This window comes from Choloepus didactylus, chromosome 2 (assembly GCF_015220235.1).
Source record: "Choloepus didactylus isolate mChoDid1 chromosome 2, mChoDid1.pri, whole genome shotgun sequence".
Classification (NCBI taxonomy): Eukaryota; Metazoa; Chordata; class Mammalia; order Pilosa; family Megalonychidae; genus Choloepus; species Choloepus didactylus.
The window spans coordinates 175931999-175952013 of record NC_051308.1 but is presented as its reverse complement, the minus strand read 5'-3'; the positions used below and the strand labels follow the sequence as shown (position 1 = coordinate 175952013).

The 20015-nt window shown below is 38.6% G+C and overlaps 1 pseudogene; it reads right to left on the bottom strand.

The window, feature by feature from the left end:
- LOC119513887 overlaps positions 1-10756 on the bottom strand; it is a 94348-nt pseudogene extending 83592 nt beyond the window's left edge.
- Positions 10757-20015: the final 9259 nt, after the last annotated feature.

Genomic DNA, 20015 nt, shown 5'->3' with positions numbered 1-20015 from the left:
TTCGTAAATGCAAGAAGCAGACATCAATACCAATATCGAATTGCCTCAGACCTTTCTCAATTGATATTCAATCCTCCATTCTTGCTGTCGTTTCCACAGGTCTCATATCCCAGGCTCAGAATGTTGGCATTTGTTGAGAACTAGCCTATGCCAAGTTACTCATGTACAATTATTAGATTATTTGTAGTAGATCATGGCTGCTACTATAGTTAGATGAATATGACAACATCAATATCTGGATACCAGCTTATATTAAAGCAATTGGCATAGCAAATTCAGTCACATTTAGGGATACATCTTAGAAATATTTATTTTAAAAGCCAGAACAATAGCAGCTCAACAGCCTATTTATTCTGTAAATCAAAGATGACCCGGTTCTCTGTCATTTAACTGCTCTGGACAGAACATGCATATGAGGTTCACTAGAGGCTGGTGGAACAATCGAAAAGCAGGTTTCAGTTAGCCTTACAGTCATCAGGCAAACAGGATCCTCTCTGTCATAATCAATATTACCTCAGAATTTAGTCCCCCTGCAGCAACCTCAAGAGTGAGGGCTGAAGGACTGATTGGACATCATTTTCATGCTTGCAGGAGGAGTGTCTCTAAAGTATTTTAGACAGTAGATGGATCTTGAATACCACTAATTTTTCACAATTGGAAAGCATGTTTAATATTTATTAAGCTAATTAGCAAAGCCTCTGCTATTGATTGGCAATAAAGAGAGCTGACTCATAACTACCAGCTCTGGAGCAGGGCCTGTCTGAATCACTCCAAATTATGAATTCCTGAACTAACTCTGTCTGGATTATTAATTAAACACATACACATACACTTACACCATATTGTCTGCCAGTTTATACATTAAATAATATGCATATGATACCAGTTGTTACAAACTACTTCTGGCCCTATCAGCTTTCTATCATCTTCACAAGTTATTTGAGCTTGCCTGCTTTGACTACTGAATTCTCTCTAGGCTGTTATGGTTTACAACTTTGATTTCTGCATCCATATGTCTCCCAACACCCTCCCTCTATGTCTTCTCTATCTTTAACCCTACAAAATCCTATAGGTGACACAAGCCTTTAATAGAAGAGGAAGATTGAAAATAATATTTCTAATTATTTCCACAATTTTGAAGACTGAAGTGTGTGTGATTAGTATCCAGATGAAAAGACTTTGAATGAAAACAATTCTTATGGTAGACAATAGTAGAAAGAACATGCATAAGTTTTAGATTCAGATATCCTTGTGTTTGAAACTTAACTTCATCACTTACTGACTGCATGATATTGTGCACATTGCTTAACTTTGAATCTTATTTTCCTTTTTGTAAAATGGGGATAATTTTTATGCAATAAATATTATAACATATATAAAGTGATTAGGTAGTTCCTGGCCTATCTTGGCAGTGTTAGTAGTTGTAGTAATCATCATTATTATTGTTTTGTTGATCTTATTGCTTTATCCTATCAACTAGACGGGAAATTGTAAGAAATCATTAAGATCCATAAAATGGAAAAAACTTTAAATGAACACATGAAACAAATTGGTATTGAATTAGCTATCTATAGAGAGGAGACCCTTCTAGTAATTAGAATGATCAAAGGCTTCTATGTGTACAGATTGCTTGTCAAACATTTGTCTTGACAATGATCTCATTGTTGGGATTATCTTCAGTAGTGCTAGCTTCATTCATAAAAGGCAACGAATACAGTTTTATATGTGCATATATAATATACTATATTTCACATATGTGCTGACTCCAAAGAGAACAATGCCAGCAGGAATCTGTATTATAATCCTAAAAGGGTACAATTCATCATTTCATGACAGGCATTATAAGAGCCCAGTGGTTATGAATTTTAAGTTTTGTATAGGACAGATCTGGGTTGTCATTCTGGCTCCACCTCTTATAAACCAAGAAACCTCAGCTTTAACACAGTTAAAATGGGAGTAAGAACAATAAATTTGGGAGGATAAAATGAGTTAATCCACACACAACGTTTAGCACAGTGTCTGGAACAGAGTAAATGTGAACTATATCCATATGACAGCCAAGGAGAAAATCAGACAACTGCTCAGATGCTCCACTGATGTGATAAGCCTGTTCATTGTTTTTTTTGTTGATACAGTGATTATTTGGACCCATAGAAAATTTTCTAAATATTTGGACCATCAGGAAAATGCTTTAATGCAAACACTCATACTTTCTTCAGGCACAAAGAAGACAGTTTGCAATTTAATCTCAGAACACTGAGCAGATGAAATCTAATGCTGTGGTCTAAAGACGATCCTGATGGAGACCGAGCTAAAGAACAACAACAACAAAAATTTGACCCTACTTAAACACAGGCTCCACCTTGGGCAATTAGGTCACCATGAAGGCAAAACTTAATTTCTCTTCTTAGGCAGGTCCTGTCAACTGATGGTGGTAGGGTAATAAAAACCTAGAAGGCCTGGCAAGACCAAGTTGGTGGAGTGCAGTGTCTATGGGGCATTGAGCTCTAGACAAACAAAAGGCTTCTACCCCAAAGATGCTCTGCAGCCCTTACAGCTGGGATATTTCTGCCTTGTGTGGTCTTTTCACATTGTAGGTATTCATAGGTACATGTTACATGCTGGAGAAACTATGAAAGCCAATTATAAAAATAACAACTATAATGATAAAAGCAAGCACTTGCTTGCTTTTCCATGTATGTTTCAGGCTCTAAGCTAAACACTTTTAATCCCCACAAGTACCATATGAAGTTGGTAGTATTATTTTTCTCATTTTTTTTAACAGATGAAGACACTGAGACTTAAGAAGTTAAACAACTGCTCAATTTGTGTAGCCTACTGAGATTTGAATTCAGGCTATCTGACTCCAGAACTAGACTGTTACCCTCTAAGCAAGAGCGAATCCTTTTTACAGATCCTCCTAACTGTTAAATGACAGGACAGGTCCACCAACAAATTCTGAAAACAGCTACTATTCAAGCTCTGAACAAATATATGTTGTAATACAAAGCTGCTTTGCCCACTATGGTCACGGCACTGTCCAAACTAAAGTACTTAAGACAATCCTTAAGCCCCTTTGAAATGGATTCTAAGCCCTTCACAATCCTGTCCTTGTTTTACTCACTAGTCCCTTTTCTCTCCACTAGTACCTCATATGTTTTCTCCCAGTCTTAGCTCCAAACATGCTGAATTGCTTTAATTTCCCAGAATGAGTCTGCTCTCACTCCTGTGAGCACTCTGCATAGTCCTTCCCTCTGACTGAATACACTCTCCATCCTTTTCTTCTCATCCTCTCCCAAAGTATGGCTAGCTTACCCTTTGACCATGAAGCCAGTATTCTGGCTACAGGAACAAAGATCCCCTCCGAAACCCAGACTTGGTGTTTGCCCTTGGCATTAGGGGAACACTTCCTATCAATTACATTTCCCAAGATTTTACACCTTTCTGAAAAAGCAGTTTATCAAGGGAGCAGGAGCAGAAAGTGGCTGTCCATCAAGGCCCATAAGAATTCCTAAATTTAAAAACACCAAACTAAGATTCAAGCTACTTACTTAGATCAGGTCAGTCTGTTTTCCAGCATATGAGTCCTGGTTCTACAATTGCTTGGGAGCATCAGTCACAGTCAGTATTTAGGATCCTGTACCAGAGACTAGGGGGAAAGATAACACTTGAAGTTTATTCACATTTCTTTATAATTGTTCATTGTTCATCTTATGTGACTCTTATCTTGGAAGTTACACAGTTCTATTTAGATGGCACCTGTTGACCAATGTTCACTTTGAACAAATAGTCTAAGAGTAGTTCAGAAGGACAAGAGAAGATAGAGCAGTAACTTCTCCAGAGAGCCACATCCTCATTGTATATGTGTGTCTGTGTGAACATGTATAAGGAAGGATGGCTTTAGCATTTCGGGGGGGGGGGGGGGGGGCAGAAATGAACATGAAAAAATAAAATGCAAAAGCATATTTTAATGTGAGCTGTTAAATTTTTAAATACTGAATGTTTTATTTATCACCTAGGAAAATCTGAGTAGGTTATTTAATAATATACAACAGTTTTTATAATGTTCAAAGTATTTCAACTATCTTTTAGTTCTCCTACAACCAATGAGGTTGGCAGGGCAGGAATTATCATCCCTACTTTATAAATGAGGGGAAAAAGGAATAGGGAAGTTGAGTGGTTTAGAACACAGAACATACATCTCTTTATCTTTCAATTTTTCTGGCATTCTCCAAATCTCTCTGTGTGCTATTCCATGTGTCATTAGACATTAGAAATTGAACTTCAGAACTTTGGTCTTTATTAGGAAAATAAAAGCCACTCCCCATGGATCTTACATTTGGAAAATCTGTCTCTCTATAGTCAGATTATTTTGCCAATCCTTCTCTCTGCTTTTCTCCTGTAAGTTTTTGTTCACAGTTGTGATCTTCCTTCTTTATGAAAGGATACAGGGCTTTATAAGCCAAGGGGAATAAAGGATGAGAACATTCCCACAGGGTGTTGGCCAGCTTCCAGCCCCAAGAAGGATATTATTTTCAGTGTTATTATTCCAATTTCCCTGGAAAGGTCTCACCTCTTTGCCCATACCTCAGCACTCTCTAATCTTGCAAACTTGTGTCTGAATTGCCTCTTCTTGTCTCTGCCTTTTCAAAAAACATAGGTGTTTATCTCAGATATACCATCATAAGCGCCTCATCTTTTCTACTTTTGTAACTGATTACAACCCCTGCTATCAGAGTTGATTATCAAGATTTTATGTGTGTATGCTTCTGTTCTCTGTTCTCTGAATGACAGAAAGTCTAGATGCTGGCCTTGCCTTATTTGCCATCCTTGCTTCCTCTAAGGGACAAAGAAGCAGAATGTTGATGTATACTGTGAATGTACTAATCTCAACAGAATTTGCATAATAGAATGAATTGCTCTGCGGTCACCTAGATGAGTCCCTATTACCTTGTGCCTATGTTATGACAATGGCCTCTTAACTGGCATCCCTGCCTCTTTTCAAAGAGTCTTTCTCAACAATGACAAATAGAATTATTTTTCTGGAATGCAAATCTCATATTGGTCTCTTCTGTAAAACCTTTCAGTTTCCCAATAGCCTTTAAGACCTTAGTCCAAATGCTCTAGGATTATCTCTAAAGCCTTCCACAATGTGCCTCCTGTTTATCTCTTCATTCTCATTCCTCTCTTTGCAGTCTTCCTTTCATCCACACTTCTCGCAATTTCCTAAACCTCCTGCACTCTTCTTGGGTGTTTGCACATGTCTGGGTGTTTGCACATGTCCCCTTACTGCTCAAGATGCCTTTTCTTCTGCCTGATCACTCCTCTTTATTCTGCAGGTTTTACCCAGAAATCATTGTCCCTGATCATACAAACACTGTGCATCTGGGATAAGAATCCCACATCTGGCTTCAAGAACATCATGGTTATCCGAGCATTTCTTTGTAGTTTGAGGGCAAGAACTCTGTATTATTCATCTCTGTGCCTGTCACAGATAGGGCCCTCAGCAAATTATTATTGAATGAATTATTAACTTCCTATGCTTCATAATGTGCATGCACAGTACCCTTTCTATATTCTCACCTGGATATTGAGCAGGATACCACCAAACTGGGAGAACTAGGATTCAGAAAGTGCCCAAGTCCTTTTACTGACTCTATAAATCTAATGAGATGGATGAGTTTGGCAAGACATTTTCTGAGACTCTATTGCACTCATATCTATCTATCTATCTATCTATCTATCTATCTATCTATATATATATATATACACACACACACATATATATATACATATATATATAGAGAGAGAGAGAGCGAGAGAGAGATTGTTCACATACCATACAACTATCCGAAGAGCCAAAGTGTACAATCAATTGCCCATGGTACCATCATACAGCTGTGCATCCATCAACACAATTAATTTTTTTTTCAATTTTTAGAATATTTTCATTACTCCAGAAAAGAAATAAAGACTAAAAAAAAAAAGGAAACTCAGATCCTCCCATGCCCCTAACCACGCCCCCCTCCATTATTGATTCATAGTTTTGGTATAATACATTTGTTATTATTGATAAAAGAATGTTAAAATACTACTAACTGTAGTATATAGTTTGCAACAGGTATGTATTTTTCCCTATATGCCTCTCTATTATTAATTTCTAGTTATAGTGTCACACCTTTGTTCTAGTTCATGAGACAGATTTCTAATACTTATATAGTTAATCATAGACATTGTCCACCACAAGATTCACTGTTTTATACATTCCCATCTTTTAATCTCCAACTTTCCTTCTGGTGACATGCGTGACTCTGAGCTTACCCTTTCCACCACCTTCACACACCTTTCAGCACTGTTAGTTATCCTCACAGCATGCTATCATCACCCCTGTCCATTTCCAAATATTTAAGTTCAACCTAGTTGAACATTCTGCTCATAATAAGCAACTGCTCCCCATTCTTTAGCCTCATTTCTATATCCTGGGGACTTATATTTAATGTCTATGAGTTTGCATATTATAATTAGTTCATATCAGTGAGACCCTGCAATATTTGCCTTTATGTGTCCATCTTATTTCACTCAATATAGTGCCTTCAAAGTTTCTTCATCAACCCGTTTCTTTTAAGATGGTTTTGTTCACACAAAACATACATTCCGTCCTAAGTAAACAATCGTTGGTTCCCTGTATAGTCACGAATTTATCTATTCAGCACCACTGCCACTATCTATATAAGGATATCTCCATTTCTTCCACAAAGACAGAGTAAGAGTCAAAGAAGGCAGAGAGGGAAAAGAAAAAGAAAAGAGAAAGAGAGAAAAAAAAACAAACAAAAACACCCACAAACCTTGATAGCTAGAAAGTGACAAAAGGAAAGATAGCATTAACCTAAAGTAGAATAACAAGTCAGACAAAATCACCAATGCCAGGAGTCCCATACCCTTCCCCTATTACCCACACCACCCCCCACATGCATTTAGCTTTGGTATATTGCCCTTGTTGTATTAAAGGAAGCATAATACAATGTTTTTGTTAATTATAGTCTCTAGTTTGCATTGATTGTATTTTCCCCCAATTCCACCCTACTTTTAACACCTTGCAATGTTGACATTCATTTGTTCTACCTCACAAAAAACATATTTGTACCTTTTATTACAATCATTGAGCACCCTGGGTTCCCCTGAGTTACACAGTTCCAGTCTTTATCTTTCATCTTTTGTTCTGGTGTCCCACATGCTCCCAGCCTTCCTCTTTCAACCATATTCACAGTCAACTTTGTTCAGTGTACTTACATTGCTGTGCTACTATCTCCCAAAATTGTTTTCCAAACCTCTCCCACCTGTCTTTTCCTCTCTGTCTGCAGTGCTTCCTTTAGTGTTTCCTGTAGACCAGGTATCTTGTTCACAAATTCTGTCATTGTCTGTTTGTCAGAGAATATTTTAAGCTCTCCCTCATATTTGAAGCCTAGTTTTGCCAGATATAGGATTCTTGGTTGGTGGTTTTTCTCTTTCAGTATCTTAAATATATCACCCCACTTCCTTTCTGCCTCCATGGTTTCTATTGAGAAATCCACACATAGTCTTATCAAGCTTCCTTTGTGTGTAATGGATTGCTTTTCTCTTGCTGCTTTCAGGATTCTGTCTTTATCTTTGATGTTTGATAATCTGATTATTAAGTGTCCTGACATAGGCCTATTCAGATCTTTTCTGTTTGGGTATGCTACACTTCTTGGATCCATGATTTTATGTCTTTCATAAGAGATGGGAAATTTTCATTGATTATTTCCTCTCCTATTGCTGCTGCCCATTTTCCCTTCTCTTCTTCTTCTGGGACACCAATGGCATGTACATTCTTGCTTTTCACTTTTTCCTTAAGTTTCCAGAGACATTGCTCATATTTTTCCATTCTTTTCTCTATCTGTTTTTTTGTTTGTAGGCTTTCAGGTGCCTTGTTCTCCATTTCCTGAGTGTTTTCTTCTGCCTCTTGAGATCTGCTTTTGTATGTTTCCATTGTGTCTTTCATCTCTTGTGTTGTGCCTTTCATTTCCATAGACTCTGCCTGTTGTTTTTTTGAATTTTCAATTTCTACCTTATGTACGCCCAGTCTTTTCATTATACGGTTCAGCTCTTTTGCCATATCTTCCCTAAACTTTTTGAGTTGACTTATTGTTAGTTGTTTTAATTCCTGTATCTCAGTTGAAGTGTAAGTTTGTTCCTTTGACTGGACCATAACTTCATTTTTCTTAGTGTAGGTTGTGGTTTTCTGTTGTCTAGGCATGGTTTCCTCGATAACTCCAATCAGGTTTTCCCAGACCAGAATGGGCTCAGGTCCCAGAAGAAAGAACTATTCAGTATCTGGTTTCCCTGAGGGTGTGTCTTAGAAAATTGGTACACCCTGTGCTGCCTCAGATCACTGTGCTTTTCTGCCCAGCAGGTGGCCCCTGTCACCCTATAACTCCAGACTGGTGTAAGGAGGTGTGACCTGTGGCTGTTTTCCTGCAGGATCTCAGGTCTGGTTCTGAATGGAAGGCAGGTAGTAGAACTGGGCCCCACCCTTTTCCTCTTAGAGGAGATAGACCCCTTAGAGAGAGGTCATTAGCATTTCAATGGTCTCTCTCTGCCTGTGCTATCTCCATGCTTGTCTGGGTCAGAGCACCAGGAACTGAAAATGGCTGAGGCTTTCTCCACTGAGCCAAAACTGGGACCGAAAGTCCCCTTCAGGGCTAGTCTACAGTGTCCCTCCTGTTCTCCAAGGTCAGTCATCACCCAAAGCCTCTGTCTGCTTGTTGGGGATTTGTCACTCATAGTGAGCAGTTCATAGTCTCTAGTTAAAACCCCAGTTGGTGCTCAGCTGAGCTATACTCGCTTGCTGGGAGAGAGCTTCTCTCTAGCACCACGAGGCTTTGCAGCTCGCACTGTGGGGGGAGGGGGCTCCTGTCTTGTATCTGCAGTTTTTACTTAACAGATTTTATGTTGTGATCTCAGGCATTCCTCCCAATTCAGGTTGGTGTATGATGAGTGGATGGTCACATTTGTTCACCTGCAGTTATTCTGGATTATTTACTAGTTGTTCCTGGCTTTTTGTTAGTTTTTCCAGGGGGACTAACTAGCTGCTACTCCTCTCTATTCTGCCATCTTAGATCCTTGTCCCCATTCACATATTTTAAAATGTATATTTACTACTAGGTGTTGGCACTATTCTAAGGGCTTAGGATGTAGGGTACACAAAACAGGCAGAGTCCTTTATTCATGAAATCCTCACTCTATTCGGGGAGACAACAAACAAGTGAATAGATATATAGTGTATATCAAGTTATTATAAGAGTTTAAAAAGTGAAGCAGGATAGAGAGATTAAAGAAGTAAGGGATACAATATTAAATAGGAAGGTCAGAGGAGTCATTTCTGATAAGGTGGATATTTGAGCCAAGATGAAAAGGAAGTAAGGCATGAGCATGTAGATGTTTTGAGGAAGGAGCATTCCAGGCAGAGGGAACAGCAAGGTCAAAGACCCTGAAGAAGATCATGCTCAGCAGGTTCCAGGAACAGCAAGGCTCCCTGTATGGTTGGAGCACATGAATGAGGGGGGAGTACAAAAGACGAGGTCAGAGCATTGGCAAGGTCCAGATTATGCGGGGTCAGTTGTAATTTTTGCTTTTTACTCTGGATAAGATGGAAAGCTATTGGAGGATTTTGAGCAGAACTGATATATTATTTTATTGATTTTTTTTCAGAACAATCCTTCCATCCATCCCTGTGACTGCACTGTGAGTAGATACTATTAGGGAGGCAAGTATGGAAGCAAGGAAACCATTTAAGGTGCTACTGCTGATGGCTTGGACTAGAATGGTAACAGAAAAAGTTGTGAGAAATTAGTTGGATTCTAGATATATTTTTAAGGTACATTTCATGGGATGGGATTTTTCTAATGAATTTTTGGGAGATGTGTGAGAAATAGAATAATCAGTGATGATTCTAGCAGATTCAGGGTGGGTAAAGAAGAATCAAATGTTCAGAGTTAGTAGAGATACATGAGAGAGAGAAAAAGAGAGGGAGAGAGGGAGAGATACAAGTGGAGCTCTTGAGTCAGCAGGAAGAGAAATGAGTCTAGAGAGTAGGTGAACTCAAAGTGTAATGATTTAAAGCAATAGGATGGGATGGAGCCATCAAGGAAGTGAGTGGGAGCATTAAAGAGAAGGGTATGGGCACAAGATTAGAGACCAGGGAAGAATCATCACAGGAGAGAAGGAAGGACCTACAGAGTCCAAACAAAAACTAGAGAAAATGTTGTCATAGGAACCAAATAAAGAAGAGGCCAAAGAAGGAGCTATCAAGTTATTTCAAGCACTGCTAATGGGTTAAATAATGTGGGAACCATGACTTTATCTCTGAATCTGATAATATGCAGGTTGCTGATAACCCTGACAAGTACAATTCACTGGAGCAGTGGGAACAAATCTGATAGAAGAGAGTTCACAAATAATTAGAGAGTTAAGTAGACACAAGAAATGCAGATAATACATAAAATGAAACTTGGATTAGGTAACTCTTGAATTTCCTTTCATCTCTAATTTCTATGATTAAAAAAAAATTATATCTATGTTCTATATCCATGGATTGCCAATTCATAATGTTGGAGTCCAACCCAATCCTCAGAGCACCGAATTACCTTGAATGCATTTTACTTTTCCTTCGAGAATTCAGAGGCACTTTCGTTTCACTCAGAGGCTCAGGGTCACTTGTAGCTGTATCAAATATCATTGCGCTATAGAACCATTGAAGTGTCAGTTAATAGAAATCTGGGTAACAGAGAGCTTCTTGCTTTTATAGTTTTACTTAATCCTTCCCTCTCTTCTGCATTTTCTTTCCATCATTAACCTGTCGATTCATCCATCCATCCATCTGTCCATCCTTTACTTGTTCAATAAGCATTGGAGATATCAAGATTCAGAGTGTTCTCTGTCCTGCAGTTGGGAACACAGGTAAGAAATCTCTCTAGACCCAAAGGAGAGTATCCCAAAGTAAGCTGCACTGAGGGGCAGGGCCTGGGGGTGAGCAAGTCCAGAGCTATAAAGTGAGTGGGAAAGATGTGAAGAGAATCTGAGGTAATATAGCGACAATGAATCATGATCCTAAAAGGAACCTTGGGTTGAAGTCATAATCCTTGTGTTAAGCATCAGCTCCAAAGGGTGAAATAAAGCTGAAACCAGGATAATACAGCCACAATATTCCCCACCCAGGAAAAAAAAAAAAAAAAAAAAAGAGGATTTGGAGAAATTTTGTTATGGTAGCCTACTTTTATGTTAAGAAGGTTTGTAGAAAAGGAAGGAATAAAAGTAAGGTAGTATGCATACGAGAATAAAGCATGATTAAATTAATGAAGAGTTTTCTATGATAAAAGTATGAGTAAGACTACGTGTGAACATAGAGGAAGAAATGCTCAGTTTTGTTCCTTTCCTTTTTATTTCCTTTCTTCCAATTCTTCTTCCCTTTCTGGGGTTATCATTTTTTCTCTTAACATAGCACAGAGAAAAATCTGATACAACCCATGGTGATGACATCCAGAATAAAACATATCTTTTAAAAAACATACAATTGATCTTCAAAATAAGTTGAGCCATCTCTTCATATTTTAACTCCATTTCTTAAGTTCTGTATCTATGTTTTCCCCAGAAGAAGAAAATATTTGCCAGAATTGACTTTCCTGACACTTTCTCAATGGGCAGAAAACATTACTTTATAAGATACTTAAAATGCCACATTTAGCACACAACATGGGTAAGTGCAATGAATACAAAACAGAGAGCAAATTAGAAAAACGGTCTACATTTTTTTGTACTCTTTGCTACTTCAGTAGGACAAGGGAAATAATGACTTGGAGTTATGTGTAAGGGTTCAGAACCAAATCCAGTGAAGCAGAATAAAGTCAGGCTGTTAGATGGAGAGAATCATGGCTGCTACCGGAATAAACTTTCTTTGCCAGAGAAAGAAGATCCTTATACTCACACCTGTCTCTCCGACACTTAAGACAGTTGGAACAGTGGAGCAGATATGCCTAGAGTTATCCAACATGTACACTTGATAGGGGGAGCATAAAGCAAGATAGCTTCAAGTTCTTGAGGAAAGTAAGTTGCAGTCAATGGAACTGAGAAGGCTCATTATGTGGGAAACTCCTTTTAGGTGATAGTTCTTCCTGAGGGAATTCTCTGCCAGAGCCTTAAGGACTTTTGCCCTGCTTGGGCAGATTCTGAGCCATGAAATTGATTTCTCATTTCAAAATAGGTTAGGCTTTTCCTCCTACGTTGGAGAAGTTTACAGTAGTTACGACAGAGAGAAATAGATGATATATTCAACCCCAGGGCCTGTCTCCGAATTAAAGGGGAAATAGCTGTGCTTTGCTGATGGAAGCTAAGACTAAGGCCCACTAAACTCAAGAGTTCTTTTACCTTTCGCGGTGGACCAGAATCCACTAATGTAAATACACTGGCCAAAGGACTGAAGCTTAAATCACTTTGAAAGAAACGTGCTCTGCTGTACGCAGTGCTGTGCTGTCTTGAAACACCCTCCACTCAGGCATGTTCCTCCCACCCTTGAGTGGTGTCCTTGACTTCCAAGTTTCATTTCAAGGTTATAGAGTAGCATTTCTGAGCCTCAGTGGTCCTCATCTAAAAATCCCTGATAATTCCACTTAGCTAAGGTTTGTTGAAAAGATTAAACATCACCTGCATAAATACAGTTAAACTGAAGCCTGCTGTAAAACATTTATTAATCTAACTTCAAATTAGCTACCAAGTTACTCAAGGGCAAGGGAATTGCTGAATCCTTAGAATCTGGCATATTGTTAATGTCAAAGAAGTACTTCTTTAAATGAAGTGTGAGGTATTATTGTTATTACTCTCCCTTGTATGGATTTTTTTTTTCCTTTAAAATTTTTTAATATATCAAAAGGCCTGCTTTAGTGATATGCTACTCCCACCAGAAAATAACCCTGATACCCCCTTGTTGGGAACATAAAGCTTAAGTTGACCAGTCACCTCATATTGCTGAACCCCTATGTGTACAAGTACATGTGTGTCTTTCAAACCAGGCTCACGTGACTGCTACTGCTAGTAACCCACATCTACCTGTTATTGGACCAATTCCCACTCCCTTTGGAAAGGTGGGCAGGGCAAAATGAAGCTCCCCAGGTGGTAGGGAGGGAATAATGGCCTCAAGTAGTGCATGGATTGGTTTTTGTGTTCCTGAAGACCCATGACCTACAAGCCAACTTGAACCTCTGCAGTCTCTAGAATTTGTGCTGTCTGGCACTTGAAATGGGGCTCATGCAAATGAAAAATGCAATTTTTAATTTTAGTTAATTTTAATTAATGTAAATTATTTTCAAATGTATGATTCAATTATTGGAAAACTTTAAATATGTTTGGAGCAACTTAGATATGTCAATCTTCTTTTTCCTTAAATTTTGTGAAATCTCAACACAGATCAAGTATTTCTGATAAAGTTTTAGCATCCATATTGAAATGTATTAGAAGTATAAAATATAATAAAAGATTTAAAAGACAGTATAAAAATATATAAAAATCTTAATTTTATAGTGGTTGCATGACAATAATTTGGAAATATTGGGTTAAATACAGTATACCATTAAAATTAATTTTAACTGTTTCTTTTTACATTTTTTAACATAGCTTGTATAAAATTAAAAATTACCTATGTGTCTCACGTTATATTTCCATTGGACAGTGCTGCTCAAAGGGGTCCCCACTGATGGTTAATTGTGCCCTTAGTTCAATCAATACCCTGAACTTGAAATTCAGTGTGAGTCTATTTGGGATGATGATGATGATGATGAAGAAGATGATGATGATTATAATGATGATTTTGATGAAAAAGATAATATCTTAGTCTTACTACTTACATGAATTTAAAGTTTGCAGAGTCTTCTTACCTAGAACATTTTATTAAACCCTATGAATCACTATGATGTACTATGAAATTCACTTAAGCTCAGAGAAGTGAAATAAATTACCCAAAGTTATTCTGCCCATCCTTTAAAAAGTTACCTTAATCTATGCTTTAAGGAGGGTTAGTCAACATTAGAAGTGTCCTACTCAGGAATATATACTGCATTCATTAGTATTTGAAATACTCTATATGAAGTTCCACTGTACAGTTGGGTGCTAGAAGTCTTTGGCTATCTTTATCTGTAATAATCCATAGAGGTTTTATTAACTGATATAAAGATGCTAAAAATGATTTTTCATTGGTGAAGTGAGTGTCACTGGAGATGTGTAGACTGGTTAGAAAGATCAAATTGATTCCCCCAACTTTGCATGAACCAGTATAAGACTCTTGAGCTCAACAGTTGTATCATACAAATAGTGGCGAAGGTTCAGGATTCACAACTAGCATTTTGTTATGTCATTTTTCTGATGTTTTTTTTTACAAGACTTCAACAAGGAGATTAAAATCATGATACAATGTTAGGATATTTCATAACTGGAGTAAATTTTTCACTCAGATACTGTCAGAGCACCTAAAATGATAGAGACTTGGGACTTCCTTTAGCTTATCATACATGTCGTATGGCTATTGTCATTTCTGCCTGCTAATACACAATTGCATATGATGCAGAATTCAGTCTGAAATTTTCATGGAAACATAATCTGTGGTAGCCAGGTCCTGAGGGAGGGTATCTACATCCCACACCTTCATTAATTACAGTGGACTATTTGTGAGAAAGGATATGACAGTTGTGAATGAACTGGTGTAGGCAACATCTTCATAGAGTAATATTGAAGTTTAAAACTTTTCTTTGGGCTAATCTCTGCCATCTCCTCTTACTTTTGGGCCTGACTCAGTGGCTCCCTGCCTTCCAGGAGGCCTCCTGTCTCTGTCTAAGCCCTAGTTATGATGATGTTCCCAGAAATATAAATATATTACCCTTCTTGGCATAGGACAACTCAGTGAGATGGCCTGTACTGCCACACCAAAAAGGATAGTTCTCTGATGTAGTTTTTATCAAACAAATAAGCGGAGTGAAAATTTTTGAGAGGGAGATACAAGGTGGAAGAGTTTTCTTGGAAAGTTTTCCACACAATTTTTAGCAAAAATTTAATGACCAGATTCTGTGCTAACCAACTCAGAAACTGGTAAGATGAAAAAACAAGTGGAATTGCTACAAAGTAAGGCAACAGGTGACCAAAGCAGACTTCTTAACATGTGTCCATTATCTCCCATATGTTGTGAACTTACATCATCTCTTTTAGCTTAAACACGGAATAGCCTCACGAGAAAGAGATGATTATGATCATTTTATAAGTGGATGTCAAGAGTGACAAGGGATAAAATAGATTCAATCCTGAGCCTATGGCTTGTTCTCTTTATTGTTCTTTTGTCTAGATCTGACTGGTTGTTGAATGCAATAAGAACTAGACTTTGAATCAGTTTGGGATTCAAATTACAAATGCAATAGTCGAGATCACACAACACTCAAGGTTCAAAAATATTCACAGTAAAGATTTAAATTAGATGCATAATGCTCAATCCCAACATCATCGTACATTTTATCATTCACTCAGTGATTCATTCATTCAACAAGTGATTGCTGATTGTCAAGCCCTGTGATAAATGCTTGAATGTTGTATAGATTAGGGAGATGTGTCTATAAAGGTATTTTAAAGCAACAAATGCATAAAAATATTAGTTTTTGTTTTTTTATTAATAATGATGCAATAATCTCAGGTGGTATAAAGAAATAGTTACTTGTTCCTGGCTCAAAAGGTTAAAGGAAGAGATACCCTTATCAGCCATTTGGTTACTCAGGCCAAAGCCCACAGTACCAACCTAGGAAACCCCTTTCCTCATGTCTACAGTGTTAACTGCTTGTCATCTTACCATTCCTCTACATCCCCATTACTGTTATTTTGTTTAAGCTCTTGACCTGTCTTGAATGGGCAGTTGCAATGACCTTTTAACTGGTTCACTGACCCCAAGTTTCACCTGTTCTCCACACTGCTGCCCAAGTCAGAACCCCTTATCTCTAAGATGATTATCTGCTACTCTGGCTGCTTCCCACCTCACCCGTTCACTTCTGCACTCCAGCTACTCTCAACTACTTATAGTTTCTCGAACAAGTCAGATTGATTGAAGGCTCCATGCCCCTGATCATGTTTCTGCCTGTATCAGAAATGCCCTTTGCCTACTCCTTCACCTAAAGAGCTCTTACTGACTTTTCAAGTCATCTCAACAGTGACTTCTCTTAGCTTGTGTTTCTTAAACCTCTTACTTTCAATACTTAAGTTAAATAGACCAATCCCTCATCCCTTTTTTTAATCCTTAAATCACCATAATGTATGATGTTACTATGGCACCAGCAATACCCAACTGCACTTATTTATTTACCCAAGAGTCTACCCCTACTAAATTGTACATTCCTTGGTATTGAGTGCTGTGTTTGATTTATCTCCAGTGACTGGTACACAGCATGCACACAGTACATGCTTACTGAAAAAAAGAAAGAAGAAATAATTATCTTGTCATTGCTTAAAACCTTTCAGTGGATGCCCTTTGTCTACAAAATGAAGTCTGAACTCATTTCAGTGGTATATCAGGCCCTTGCTTCATCTAGAGTCTCATCTCTTGCTGAGTCTATTAATTTCTTCATGATCCTGTTATACTAAAATATAAGCAATTTTCCCAAATAGGTCTCAGTGTTTTGGTCCTCCAGGCCTTGGCTCATGCTGTTCACTTGGCTTGAGGGGTCCTTCCTCTGTGGATACTTTCTTGAATCCCTCCATCCCCTGAACAGTAGAACTGTTCAGTAGTTAGAACTAACTACTTTCTTTGTTTGATTTCCGCTTTAACCTGTGCACATTTTCATTCACAGCACTTGGAACAGTTTATTGCACTAATTTGTTCACATGCCTGTCCTGCCACCAGGATGAAACCTATAGTTTCATCACAAAGCCCTGCTAGAATCTTAGATTGCCAGTATCACCCACATTTATTGCCTCATCGTGACTACCATCCTGTCTTCATGATGGCCTGGTGGAAGGAATGTGGCTAAGCCACGTCACTCTCCATAATCTGTGTGAGTGCTCAGAAACAAAATGCTCATGCTTTCCAAGAGAAAAGACTATGAAGGAGAATGTAAGGCAGAAACTGAATCTTATTTGTCTCCAGCAGCTATAATCCAGCAGCTAGCATATAGTAATCACTCAGTAAGTCTTTATGGAACAAATGAATGAATAAGTGAATTATCAAGAAGAGGTCAAACAATCACTCAAACCATGAATTTTCATTTCCATCTGCCTGTTTCCCTACTAGAGTTAGCATTTTCTCTTTCTTCCTCTTCTGATTCCTCCTGTATCTTAATAGTCCTGAGCCACTCTTAGATTTTTAGTGTCTGTACTTTACAGTTGAGCTATTTCCAGGACTTGGTCAGTCATGCCATCCCTGTATTAAGGGCCAAATGAGAAAGGGCTTGTGGGAGCTCTTTGTTACCTAAGGATCTAAAAAGGGAGAGTGGGTGTGCTGAAATGTAGGCCAACCTTTAATAACAACATCTAAAATGATCTTGGCCCATTTTGTATACCCCAGGCTTTGCAATTCTCTTTCTCTCCAGCTGAAGTTCTCAAATGTTTCCTTGCCTCACACACTCTTAGACACTCCCTGGCTCTCGGGTCTTCTATGGATGCACAGGGCTCTAGCTGTCCTCTAGCCTTACCTATAGTTTCATCACAAAGCCCTTCTGGAATCTTAGATTGCCAGTATCACCCACATTTATTGCCTCTTTGTGACTACCATCCTGTCTTCATGATGGCCTGGTGGAAGGAATGTGGCTAAGCCATGTCATTCTCCATAATCTGTGTGAGTGCTCAGAAACAAAATGCTCATGCTTTCCAAGAGAAAAGACTATGAAGGAGCTTTCTGCAAATCTCTTATACTTAGTGAGCTCACTTAACATACCCGTTCTACGTGGGCCAGTTCTGGCTCACAGCAATGCCTGTATTTCTTCTGCTGCTAGCATGTAATTAAATGCTTTGTGAAGCACTTGGAGATATTCAGCTATGTAAAAAACATCAAAGAAACAAAGGTTGCCCTTGCCTTTGTTCTTTAATTTGAAGCTGCTTGTTTCCTACATTCATTCAGTAATTCTTTCTTCAGGTTGGCTTTGGTCCCTGAGAAGCCTGAGTTGGACTTTTGGATAGAGAGTTTTGTTTTTCAAACTTAGAAATCTCAGATAAGCAATTTTGAAATATCAGCTGAAAAGGACACCCCTTCAATTTTGCAAGTGGAGGAAAGGCTATTCATTTTCCTACATCTCATTTCTATTCTATTCTATTAACTGGTAGGTCAGTAATGGACTGCAGTTTCAGGTCAGTCTAATTTCTCATGGTCTCTGATGTTCCCATCTCCTCTCAGAGGTGGTCTCTACCACAGGCCCATACCTGTCTCTCCCTAAGCAAATTATGACAAAGACAGAGGTCTATTTCCATCATTTATTTGATGGGCTTTGGATCAGATTGTGCAACCAATGTACCTAGTGACTATTGTGCTATGAATAAGTTCTTGGTTGAACCCAAGTAGCTTCTGAGTAACAGTATTCTGTCCTACCCAACTTCTACACCATGTAGGTGCTTTTATTTCCAGAGGACATGGCATGTACCTTGGATTCTTTGCCCATGGTTCTATACTGCTGATAGGAAGGCAATGATCCTTCCTAGAACCTGAGCTACTCTGAAACAAGTCCAGCTACTATCAGCTGATTAGTCTTCTCTCCCAGTATCTCTTTGATTTCCCATCTGTCTTAGTTTTCCAGGGCTACTTATAACAAAATACCACAAACTGGTTGGCTTAATCAACAGAAATTTATTGAATCACCCTTTGGAAGCGGAAAATCTAAAATCAGGGTATCAGCAGGCCAGGATATCTCTGACATCTATAGCATTCTTGTAGTGCTTGCTGGCAACCAATCTCTGCCTCCACCACATGGTGAGCTGTCACTTTCTGTCTACTTGGCTTATACATTTGTGTCCAAATTTCCTTTCCAGTCATACCAGGTTAAGCCCAACTCAGATTCAATTTGACCTCATTGAAATAGGATCTTCAAAATTCTTATTTCCAAATGAGTTCACATCCACAGGACCAGAGGGTAAGGGCTTGTACATGTGTCTGTTGGGGGCATAATTCAATCCTCAACACCCTCCAGGACAGCGGGACTCAAGGCATTGTCCTCAGAATACCACCACCCACTGGATTCTATGGTTGCTCGCTACCTACACTGTCTCAATTGCTGTACCTCACGGGCCAGATTTGACATTCTTCCTTCCTCCATGTTCCCTAGGCACAGCATAATGAGGTCTGCCAGAACAATGCCAGGGCTTGTACGCCAACCAGACTCAGTCTCACAAAGCCAGGCCCTGTCTCTTTTAATTCTAGCTTCTTCCTTCTCCTCAACTGCCCTTGTTGCCAGGGGATACATGTGTCATTCAGTGAGGCCATACCAGCTATGACAAGTCCCAGTTTAAAATAGTCATCTACCTTTTTTCCATGGGAAAATATACTCTCTTTTACATGTCAACTTTATCTTAGAAAATAAAATCTCTGGCGAGATGATCTTCAAATTTGCAGACCTGGGTACATTTATAATTGTGCTCAAAAATTTAAAAAGTATCCTACACTTTATTCATTATCTTGTTGCTTGTTTCATTGAAAACATTACCTTAGATGGTGTAGTGGTTTGAAATTGTTATGTACCCCAGAAAAAGCCATGTTCTTTTAATCCATTCTTGTGGGCACAGAACCTATTCTGGGTGGGACCTTTTGGTTAGGTCATTTAAATTGAGAAGCGATCCACGATCCACCCCATAACAGAGTCCTCCACGAAGAGAATAAAAGACAGAAAAAGCTGAGAGAGGTCAGAGAGAATCACCTGGAGAGAGAGCTCACAGAGAGAGAAAAGTCCTGGAAATTCTAAGAGAGGACCCACAGACACTCAGAGAGGAAGCCACCAGAA